Genomic DNA, 10,231 nt, shown 5'->3' on the forward strand with positions numbered 1-10,231 from the left:
TAATTGAATAAATTGTTAATATTTTTTTTAAAAAATAACTGGTTTATTATTAAATTCATACAATGACTTTGGATGTAGTTTACCAGATAATAATTTAGGTATAATTTGGGTTTAGGGTTTTTTTTAGATAAGTTATATTTTGTTATTCAAGAAAGCAGAATCTGCTATAAAGAACGAAGAAAAATCTTAACAATAAGCTGATTCAACTCCCCACCTAGCCCTTATGTAACAATCGTATACGGACTATAGATTTTATACGAGAAAGAAGATCCCCAGCAGATTTCTTGTCACGAAAACAGCTTTAAAATAACCACCAACAGATACTAAGGCAAACAGCAACCAAGGTTAACTCCTCTAACCAATCAAAATTAGTCTAGAAACCTGTCACAGCTTCAAAATACTAAACCAGTTACCCTCTGCAATGGGACAACAAAAAGAATATGATCCCTAAACTCCAAATCAGCCTTACAAAGAAGATAAACATTAACCACCGTCATTCGCTGTAATTGATCGAATGTAAGAAGTCTATCAAGTATAGCCATATACCCAATGACAACATGCTTTGAAATGTGCAAGGAAAATTATAACAACTTTTAGCCATACACCCAATGTAAGAAGTCGAACCACATTCCAAATCCATCTAATAATGACAGCAGTCCCATTACAGCCCGTAGAGAATATCATATCTATTTTGGGTCCTAAGTTTTAAGATCTTCAAGATTCAGTTAAACCCAGACTTGCAATCGAGAAACCAGAAATCAATCTCTCTCAAAACATATTCACCCACCCAAACAATCTACAAAAACCATGATTGGCTAAGGTATTCCAGATAAGCGTAATAAGGCAAGCCTTAACAATCAAGACTCTTTGAACTCAATCTCTTTCAGACTTGAGGGAGTAGATATATTGCCAGCCCACTCTAGCATTTTTCGCTGAGCTATCACAACCTTGTCAGAAGAATCACGAGTAAAGTGGCTCAATCTCGAATTTGAAATTTAATTATTTTATTTTGAATCGATAATATGTATTTATTTTTATAATATTATTAGTTTAATTGATAAAAACGAATAGTTATTACCCTTAAATGGTGTTGCAAAGGCCTTTTCTCTCAACTGGATAAATTATAGTTTTAATCCGTTATAAATTTTTATTCATTGTAATAGTGAAATTATGTTTTGATCCCACTAAGAAAAAGACTTTAATTTCCTGAAAAAATATAAAATTAGGTATGGCAAATTGATAAACTGTATAAATTCGTCTTTAGATTAACTCATACTCACTGACAAAAAAAAGAGCGTAAATTATGTGTTTAGACTTAAACTATCGGTCTTGGTCCATTTCAGTATCTAACTTTTATTTTTTTTAATTTAAGTTTTTAATAAAATATTAAAATGAAACAAAAACTAAATATTATATATGATTTAAAAAAATAAAACTTTAAATACTAAAATAGACAAAAAACTAATAGATTAAATAGTAGTTTAACGAAAAAACAAATTTTAGATATCTCATTGTTTTACATTTGAGTTTGGCACAGCAACTCAAAAAAGAAAAAACCAAAACAATTACACTTTCTTCAACTTCAACACGTTATCTTTGCTCTCACTGACGATTTTGATCAAACACGTAAAGCTCACCTGTCCGCATCCCTCTAAGGGAAACTAGCAGCTGTCCGCCTACGATCACCTCAAAACAGGGGAACGAACAAAAAGCAAAAGCCAATCACTGGTAATTGCTAACGGTGTCTCACATCCTAGTTCTAATAACATAGTTGAAAAGGGTCCAAGCAGCCCAGTAATGGTTGGTGTCATGATACTTGTGGTTATACATTTGTAGTAATACAAATGTTATTACAATTATTAAAAGATCGTAATTGTTTTTAATAATGATTTTAAATAATATATTTATTATTATATAACTATCTTTATTTAAAGCGATATTAAAATTCTTGGTTGGTGTCTGTCTGTCGCATTGTAATCATACCCTCTGCGGTGGGAAAGAGAGAGCACTCAGCCGATCCTGCGACTTTCGTTTACCGGACCATCGAGTTGTCAATTATCGATGCCACTTGCACGTGCAAGGCTTCACTTTTTTTCCTTCTTGTATTTATATTCTGCAAAGGCGCTGCAAATTTGGAAAGTACCCTAATAGCTCTACCAATTCTGCTCTTAGGCTTGCCTTTGCCTTTGTCTTGTTTCTTTTTGGTTTCTTATAAGAGGAATTTATTATCACTAAATTACCGATTCGGTTGACACATTTCTTCTTCGTTTATTTGGCTTTGAAATGTACTCGATCTTTTATCGTTTCGATTTTGATATAAAAATTTACGATATAATGTAAATATAACCTGTGGGAGTGAATATCATAGTCCCCCTGAAAAGCTACCATAAAGTAGGAGGAATGATCGTAGGATTTAAAGGATAAATTTATAAAATATTCACATGTTATGGATAAAAAGTAAAAACTATTTAAATTGTATGAAGACCATTCTAATTACTCCCAATCCCTTTTAGTCATCTGGATTCTAGAATCCAAACGATCTATTCTTATAGTGATGATAACCGGACACTTTATGTTTGTCTAGTTATTATAGTTTCCATTTAAATTCGATTTTATTTCAATTATTCAAATTATAATAAATTAATAAAAATATCATAAAACATCTAATTAATTTATATGAAAAGGTATACAATTAAAAGAGAATGATGTAGATTTGGTTAAAACTCAGCCTAAACATTTAGAGAAAGCGTGTTCCGAACTTGATTTTCAAAAAAATAAAAAAATATTGAAATTCGTTGAATTCAAATTATATTACCACTAGTACTAGGATTCGGAATCTGTTTGACTGAGATGAATCTTTTATGGATCCCAAAGAAGAAAATCAAATCCATATAACAAAAATGAAAAATCCATTAAAGCTTAGTTAATTGAATTAACTTACTAACTTTATACATGGAAGAAACTATTGCATTAAACTTAAAACATTTTTCCCAAACAAAAGGCTGAAAGTTTCAGCCCAGTTAGCTTTTCCAGATTCTTCTCTGCATTTTCCAGAAAAGCCATGGAAGAAAAAGGAGACAAATACATAGTAATGGAAACACAACAATCAGAAAATAACAGCCACAAAAGAGATAGAAGAAACATAAAGTGGAAACCAAGAAGATCACCTCCATAACGGAGGCGATCTTAAAAATGAAGCCGTCGATGAATGAAAAGCCGACGTTTAGGCTCAGCCTCTTCCAGTTGAAAGCAGAGCCCAGAAACTTCAATTTCCATGACTCTTTCTTCATCAGCCTCTTGAATGACACCGATCTCTTCGTGGCCATCACTTGTGCCTTCTGACGTGTGTTCTCAGTGAGGTTTTCCTTTTGCTCTCTTCTTTTTATGGGTTGGAGAAAAAGAGTTGAGAAAGACAGTTATAAATATGCAAGTAGGTATGGCCCATGGCCATGAGATCAAAGATATTATAAGATTTTTTTAGTTGTGATTATAAATGAATATTTATTTGAATTTTTTTAATAATAAATATTCATATATTTCTGAAAATATCGTGCTCAAATACGAGACCTCAAAGAATAATAATTATTTTTTAATCATTAGAGTTGTTTGATTCATGTTAGAATTATTTTTTAAAAATGATATTAAGTTCTAATTTTATTTTACGGTAAAAGCATTTTGATTCGAAATAATAATATAATTATTTATTATATATTTAAGTATAATTACATCCTTATATTTTTTAATTAAATTTTATTTTATTTTAAAAATATTTTTTTAATAAATTGATTTCATTATATCCAAAGAATGCAACAAATTTGTAATCACCATACAAAAACAATAGGAGCTCACTCAAGTATAGTCCAAATTGTACAGAGGGAAGAGTTTATCCCTTGAGTTCTATCTATACATATACCATTAGTCTAAATTCTAACAACCTCCCTAATAGACTTAGAAATAATATCTCAAAATAAATGAGAGCATTTCAGACAAGTTTGAGAATGAAGGAAATCTGGGACTTGCCTTTCAACTTCTTAACAGCCCACTGCAACTCAAAATCTCAGCCATCTTTAGGCCTTTGCAAGCCACAGGTATACATGACCCTCCCCAAATTAAGTTGGAAAAAGAACAGTACAAAAAAATAAGTGATCCCTTGTCTCAACAGTACCACCACATAGGTCACACGACACACCAACCATCATACTCATTCGAATGAGTCTATCCCTCATATTAAGTCTCCCCAAAATGGACAACCAAACAATGACAACATATTTTGGCACGTGGAACGGAAACCAGATTAATTTGTGCCAAGGGACTATGTCCCTCTTGACTCTAATCTCCAATCACAACCTACGAGCACTAAAACTAATCAGATTAGCATGAGTAGTGAAAACAGGGTGAGCCTTATCATGCAAAGAGAGAAGCTTGCTCAAACACCAACTCATAGATTTGCGCCAGAAATTCCTACCCTCCAAAACATAAGCACACATCCAGACAACCCACAAAGAGCCTTCATTTGTAAGGAGCTTCTTAATTAACTAAAACTGACAAGCCCTATTCCAGCAACCCAACTTTTTCAAACCAAGGCCACCTTCGAACTTAAGGGAACAAATAAAATACTAACAAACCTTAGCACCAGCAGCAAAAGTATCTAGGCCCTTTCAGAAATATCTCATGCAAAGTTGATCAATTTTTTTTATCATAACTTTGGGGAGAATGAATTGATGCACCAATAATTTGTAATGTTGAACAATATTGAACGAATCAGCTCCAACCTACCAGCAAAACTCAAGTTTCTATTAGCTCAATAACCTAGCTTCTCATCCACGCCCTAAGGTGACGTTTGGTTCGTTGGAATCCCTTGGAATTAGGGGAATTGGAATCCAATTCCACAACTTTCCCATGTTTGGTTCAAGTTTTCAAAGAGGGATTGGAATCCAATTTCATCAAATGAGGGAAAGTAAATTTCATCCATAACATGATGGAATTGAAATCCTTTGGATGAGGGAATGTGAAATTTGACCATACTACCCTCATCAATCTTTTGGTATTCGGGTCGGGTCGGGTTTTTTTAAAAAAAAATGGGATCGGGGCGGATTTTTTAAAAAAAAAATTAGGTTTGGCTTAGGTTTTTTAAAGTTTGATATTCGGGTCGGGTTTTTTTAAGTGTGATATTTGGATCGGGTTTAGGGTTTAGGAATAATTACAATAATACCCCTCTATATATAATTTTTTCAATTAAGTCGTTTTTATTGAATAAAAATAATTTTTTATTATTTCGTGTCGGGTTGAGTTTCTAATTTATATATTCGGGTCGGGTCTCAGGTGGAGGTTCCCTTGTTCTCGGGTCGGATGGACCAAAAACCCGACCCAACCCGACCCATGGTCATCCCTAATTAGGATAATTTTAACTTATGATGTTTATTAGTATGATTTTTATAATTTATTGAAATGAATAATCAATCAATAAAATAAATTTTTAATATTTTTTAAATTTTTATAATATATTGCTACATGTAAGTTATGAAACAAACTAAAATAAAACAAAAAAAAAGTAGGGCAATTATGTCATTTTACATTACTGAAATCAAATTCATTTGACATGTCTGCGAACCAAACAGAATATGAAATTTGATTTCAATTCAATTTCCTGCCAACCAAACATGTTTCAGATTCAGATTCCAATTCCTTCACATATTACAATTCATTCGCAGATTCCAATTCCCTCATAAACATTCCAGTGAACCAAATGCCACCTAAATATCTCATGGAAAGGGAACCAATCTTGAAACTCGAGACTTTCTTTATAGCATCCAAGTATACTGAAGAAACACCCCAAGCAAACAATTCACTCTTCTCAGCGTTCAAGCGCAACCCAAACATAATGTAAAACCTATCCAAAATACATTGGATACTAATAACAGATTCAATGGTCCCCTTAGAGAAGATGAGGAGATTATCAGCAAAGTAAAGATGCGTAAGGTTGGCCTTCTTGCACTTTGAGTGAAACTGAAAATTTTCATTAGTAGCAGCAACATCTTGCATCTTTGACAAACAAATAGGGAGACAAAGGATCACCCTGTCTAATCCCCTAGCTCCACGAAAATAACCCACAAAACTCTCATTAAATGTAATAGAAAAGTGAGGAGTGGTCAAACAGACTCGAATCCAGCCTCTAAATCTCTCAGGCAGCCCCATAACCTCCAATACAGTCAAAACAAACTTCAAGCTATTAAAAATGAGAATTTTATATATATATATATATATATATCAAGTTGAATGTGATTTTTTGCTCTAAAAATTGGATTAGTATCATCTCTTTGAATCCAAATTGAAAGAAGTGATGCTTATGCAAGTGAAAAAATATTTTAATAATTGCCATACTATTTTAAAATTTTAATTTTATGATGTTATTTTTTTTTTCATTTGAATTTTGTAAACCACATCTTTATACTAGATAGCTAATCACTAATTTGAAGTTATAAGAAAAGGCAAAATAATCGTTAGGAAATGTTTATGAAAATATTTTTTATTCAAAATTCTATTTGAAATGTAGAGTCATTTTTAGAAAATTTATTTTTAACAGAAACTTCGTGTTTGAAGAGCGATTATTATTTTTTATTGAAAGGAGGCCAAAGCCGGAAGCAATTACACCAAATTTAACATAAGGAGGACCAACAATGTTCCGATGAATCAAAGGGAGAACAGACGTGGGCTGTTCAGCGAGCTTTTGCATCTCGTAATCAAGGGGAAGGCTAAACTTTGAAAGACTATCGGCCACCATATTACCCTCACGGAGAACCCAGAGAAACTCAACATACAAGCTACAATTGCACATGATTTTAATACCTAAACTTTTAACTTTTTTTAAAACCATATCTAATACTTAGTTTTTATTTCATCTTAGCACATTGACGTTAAAAACTTCAGTACACTGTATTTTTATGGATAAATTACATCATTATCACTCAATTATCTTTTCACTCCCATTTTGGTACTAAAGTTTAAAAACTTTTAATTTAACTACTCAACTTTCAAATTGCTCCTATTTTAATCACTCTAATTTATTTTATTTATAATTTTTGTGCCATGACATTTTTTATTATTTATTAATATATAATTAAAAATAAAAGTTAGAGTGATTAAATTTGGAATCATTTGAAAGTTAATTAATTAAATTAAAAAAATAAAACTTTAGTGACCAAAATAGGAGTGAGAAAATAGTTGAGTGATGAATAATATAATTTACCCATACAAAAGATGCCACGTTCAAATCACTCTTTAAGTTTTTAACGGTGGGGTATTTAAACGAAACAAAAACTAAACGTTAGATATACTTTTGAAAAAATTAAAAGTTTAGATACTAAAATGAACTAAAACTAACATTTTAAATACTAAATATATAATTTACCCAAAATTGCCACCGAGAAAAGACAAGAGTACAAGGGAGAGTTAAAAGGACTCCAACTCTTTTCTCTCTCTCTTGTGTGTGCTGTTGGTTTCCATCACTTTCTAGATAAAATAAAACTTAAAAAGGGAAAATTTTATTATAATAAATATCTATAACAATACATTAAATTAGCCGAATAATATCAATTGATGAGATTATAATTTATAGATTTAAGGGTTATTTTTCTCTTTATAGTAGATTTAATTTATTAATTTTGTTCTTACATTTTTCGTATGAATGTAATCCTCAAAATTATTTAAGTGTATCATTTTAGTCATCGAAGTATGTTTTAATTAACATAAACGTTAATCTTTTGCGTTTATCAACATCAGCAATTTCCATGTCAGTCGGTATTACTGACATTACTTGATGATGACATGATATTTATTAAAAATATATATATTTAAAATATTTACTAATATAACAATTAAAAATCTAAAAAAATGAATTAATCTCTTGACCTTCTGAAATAAATAATAAAATTTTAAGAAAATTTTTAATCGTTGTGTTTAGTAAATATTTTAACCTAATATCTTAATCCACGGACATAAAAAACTCACAATTATGTTAGTCAAAACGGTTAACAGACTTCGAGGGATAGGTTGATGTCCTTAAACAACTTTAAGGGCTAAATTGATAAAAAAAACCACACGGACGGAAATGATAAATTTGAAGAGATGGAACAAGGTGTGTGTTTTCTCTGTAATAAAGAGTATCTTGGCGGGGCAAAGCTCCTTACGAGTCACTTGTTTACATCACATGCTTATGTTTTGTAAGGAGTTGGTTTGTGGCCAGTTATTGATAAGGGTCATTTTAGTTGGTGTGTTAGGAAGATATTCAAGTTGAGGGAGGATGCTTTCCTTCTGCTTGGGTCTGTGACTGATTGGGGGATGGTTACTACTTCTTGGCTATGGTTTGAGGGTCGCTCTAAAGGGGATGTGGTTTCTTGGCATAGTTTGCTTTGGTTTTCCTTTTATGTTCCTAGCCATGCTATTATTGCTTAACTTGTAGACTAAGGGAGAGTTTCCATCAAATATCGATTGTTGCAATGAAGTGCTGTTGTAGATGACCGTTGTGTTTGTTGTGGTCACTTGGGGATAAAGTATCACCTTTTCTTCTCTTATCTCTTTTCGAAGGTTGTTTAGAAAGGTGTTATTCACTTGTGTAATCTCAATCAGCAGATCACGATCCCAATTCAAGAGGCCTTTCGCTACTTAAGGGTAAATCATTGATAACCTACATCTTGAAACTTGTTTAAAGTGCGCATTTGTATTTTGTTGGTCTGAATAGAATTGTATGATTTTTTAGAATTGAGTTCACTTTTTTGATGTGATTTTATGCATAATTAGAGAGGTTATTGGTATTCAACAGAGTAGACAGAACATTGATAGACTTATGAACTTGTAGCTTTGTGTTGTCTGGGGGATTTCTACTTAGGGGCTGGGGTTTGTTTTATTTGTCTTGGTTTTTATGTAAGTGTTGTGTTTTAGGTGTGGGTGTAAGGTCTGTTATCCATGTTTTGGAGCAGTTTATATATTTTGAATAATGGAATCAAATCTATTAAGAAAAATGATAAATAGAGTCAATTATTTTGAGTAATGGAATCAAATCTGTTCAGAAAAATGATAAATAGAGTCAACTACAATGACAAAAATAATACTTAAGCCTAATATATATTTAAAATATTATGTTGGCTAATAAAAAAATATATATTTCTGAAGTAAGATTTTAAATTTGATATTTGTGAATCGAAAAATTAATATCGACTAAAGTTGTCTTACGATTTGAGATACAACCCCACTTGAATTCGAGTTTAATCGAACCCCTAATACTATCGAACATCGAGAAGTTCAAAAAAAGAAAGAAGGGTGCAAAACTCTGCAATAAGTTGATATGAAACGAACCGATACAGAGAAGAAATTTAGCAGAAGATGGAGGGTTGAAAGAATGTGGGGCGGCAGGCAGGGCTTGAAGAATCCCAAATGCTGAAAGACGAGAATCCCATACCGTTAAGCGATAAGCAAGTGCACCCTAAATGACTTTATAAATAAACGCGCAAAGCTAAAGCTTGAAATCACGCAGCCGTGTTGTGAGCACAAAATGAACTATTCTTTCGTCTTTTACTAAAGAATATCGTGTGCTCGCAGCTCAAAACGGCATACGCCTATTTTTGAACTATTTTTGGAGAGTTAAAAGTTATCGGCATGGTTTTGTATTTCATATCTAGTTGGTTAGTTTGTAAGATGTGAGAAATGTAATCGACATTTTGTTCTATGGTTAGTTTGTAAGGTGTGATTATAATAGAGATTTGGTACCTTGATAGGGGGAAGCTAATGTTGTATATAGTTGTTAATTAACTTCCATATTTACAATTGAGATTAATATTGGGAAAGTAATTTAAGTGGTTACTGATCGAGGACTGTCTTTTTTCATGTTTTCGCGTGTATGTGATTCATATTTTACGCAACTGTCTGAGTTCTTAATTTTCCAGACATGAATTAAAGCAACCGTCTTCATTAATTATTATGTTTCTAATTGGTAATGTGGGTTTGCTTCTCACTTAAAAGCAACAATAAACAAGTTACATTTCTACAGACACATATGGATTTGATCTTAGGAATCGAAGAGGAATGTCTTATGCATTCACTCTTCATCGATATGCTCACCTACTGATAGCATACATCATATATTCAACTGGGAATAAACAGAAAGTATGTGAAATACATAAACATTCAAAGCAGCGGTAGGTACTCGTGGTATACACTACACAGCACACTTCATCGA

At 32.0% G+C, this 10,231-nt stretch overlaps 1 non-coding gene across 1 annotated transcript; it reads left to right on the plus strand.

Annotated features, from left to right (window-relative positions):
- The first annotated feature begins 9,527 nt into the window (after positions 1–9,527).
- LOC120170033 lies at positions 9,528–9,645 on the plus strand. The gene has a single exon (XR_005520713.1). It is a non-coding gene; the product is annotated as a U5 spliceosomal RNA (small nuclear RNA).
- Positions 9,646–10,231: the final 586 nt, after the last annotated feature.

Source organism: Hibiscus syriacus, unplaced genomic scaffold (genome assembly GCF_006381635.1).
Source record: "Hibiscus syriacus cultivar Baekdansim isolate YM2019G1 unplaced genomic scaffold, ASM638163v2 tig00111769_pilon, whole genome shotgun sequence".
Classification (NCBI taxonomy): domain Eukaryota; kingdom Viridiplantae; phylum Streptophyta; class Magnoliopsida; order Malvales; family Malvaceae; genus Hibiscus; species Hibiscus syriacus.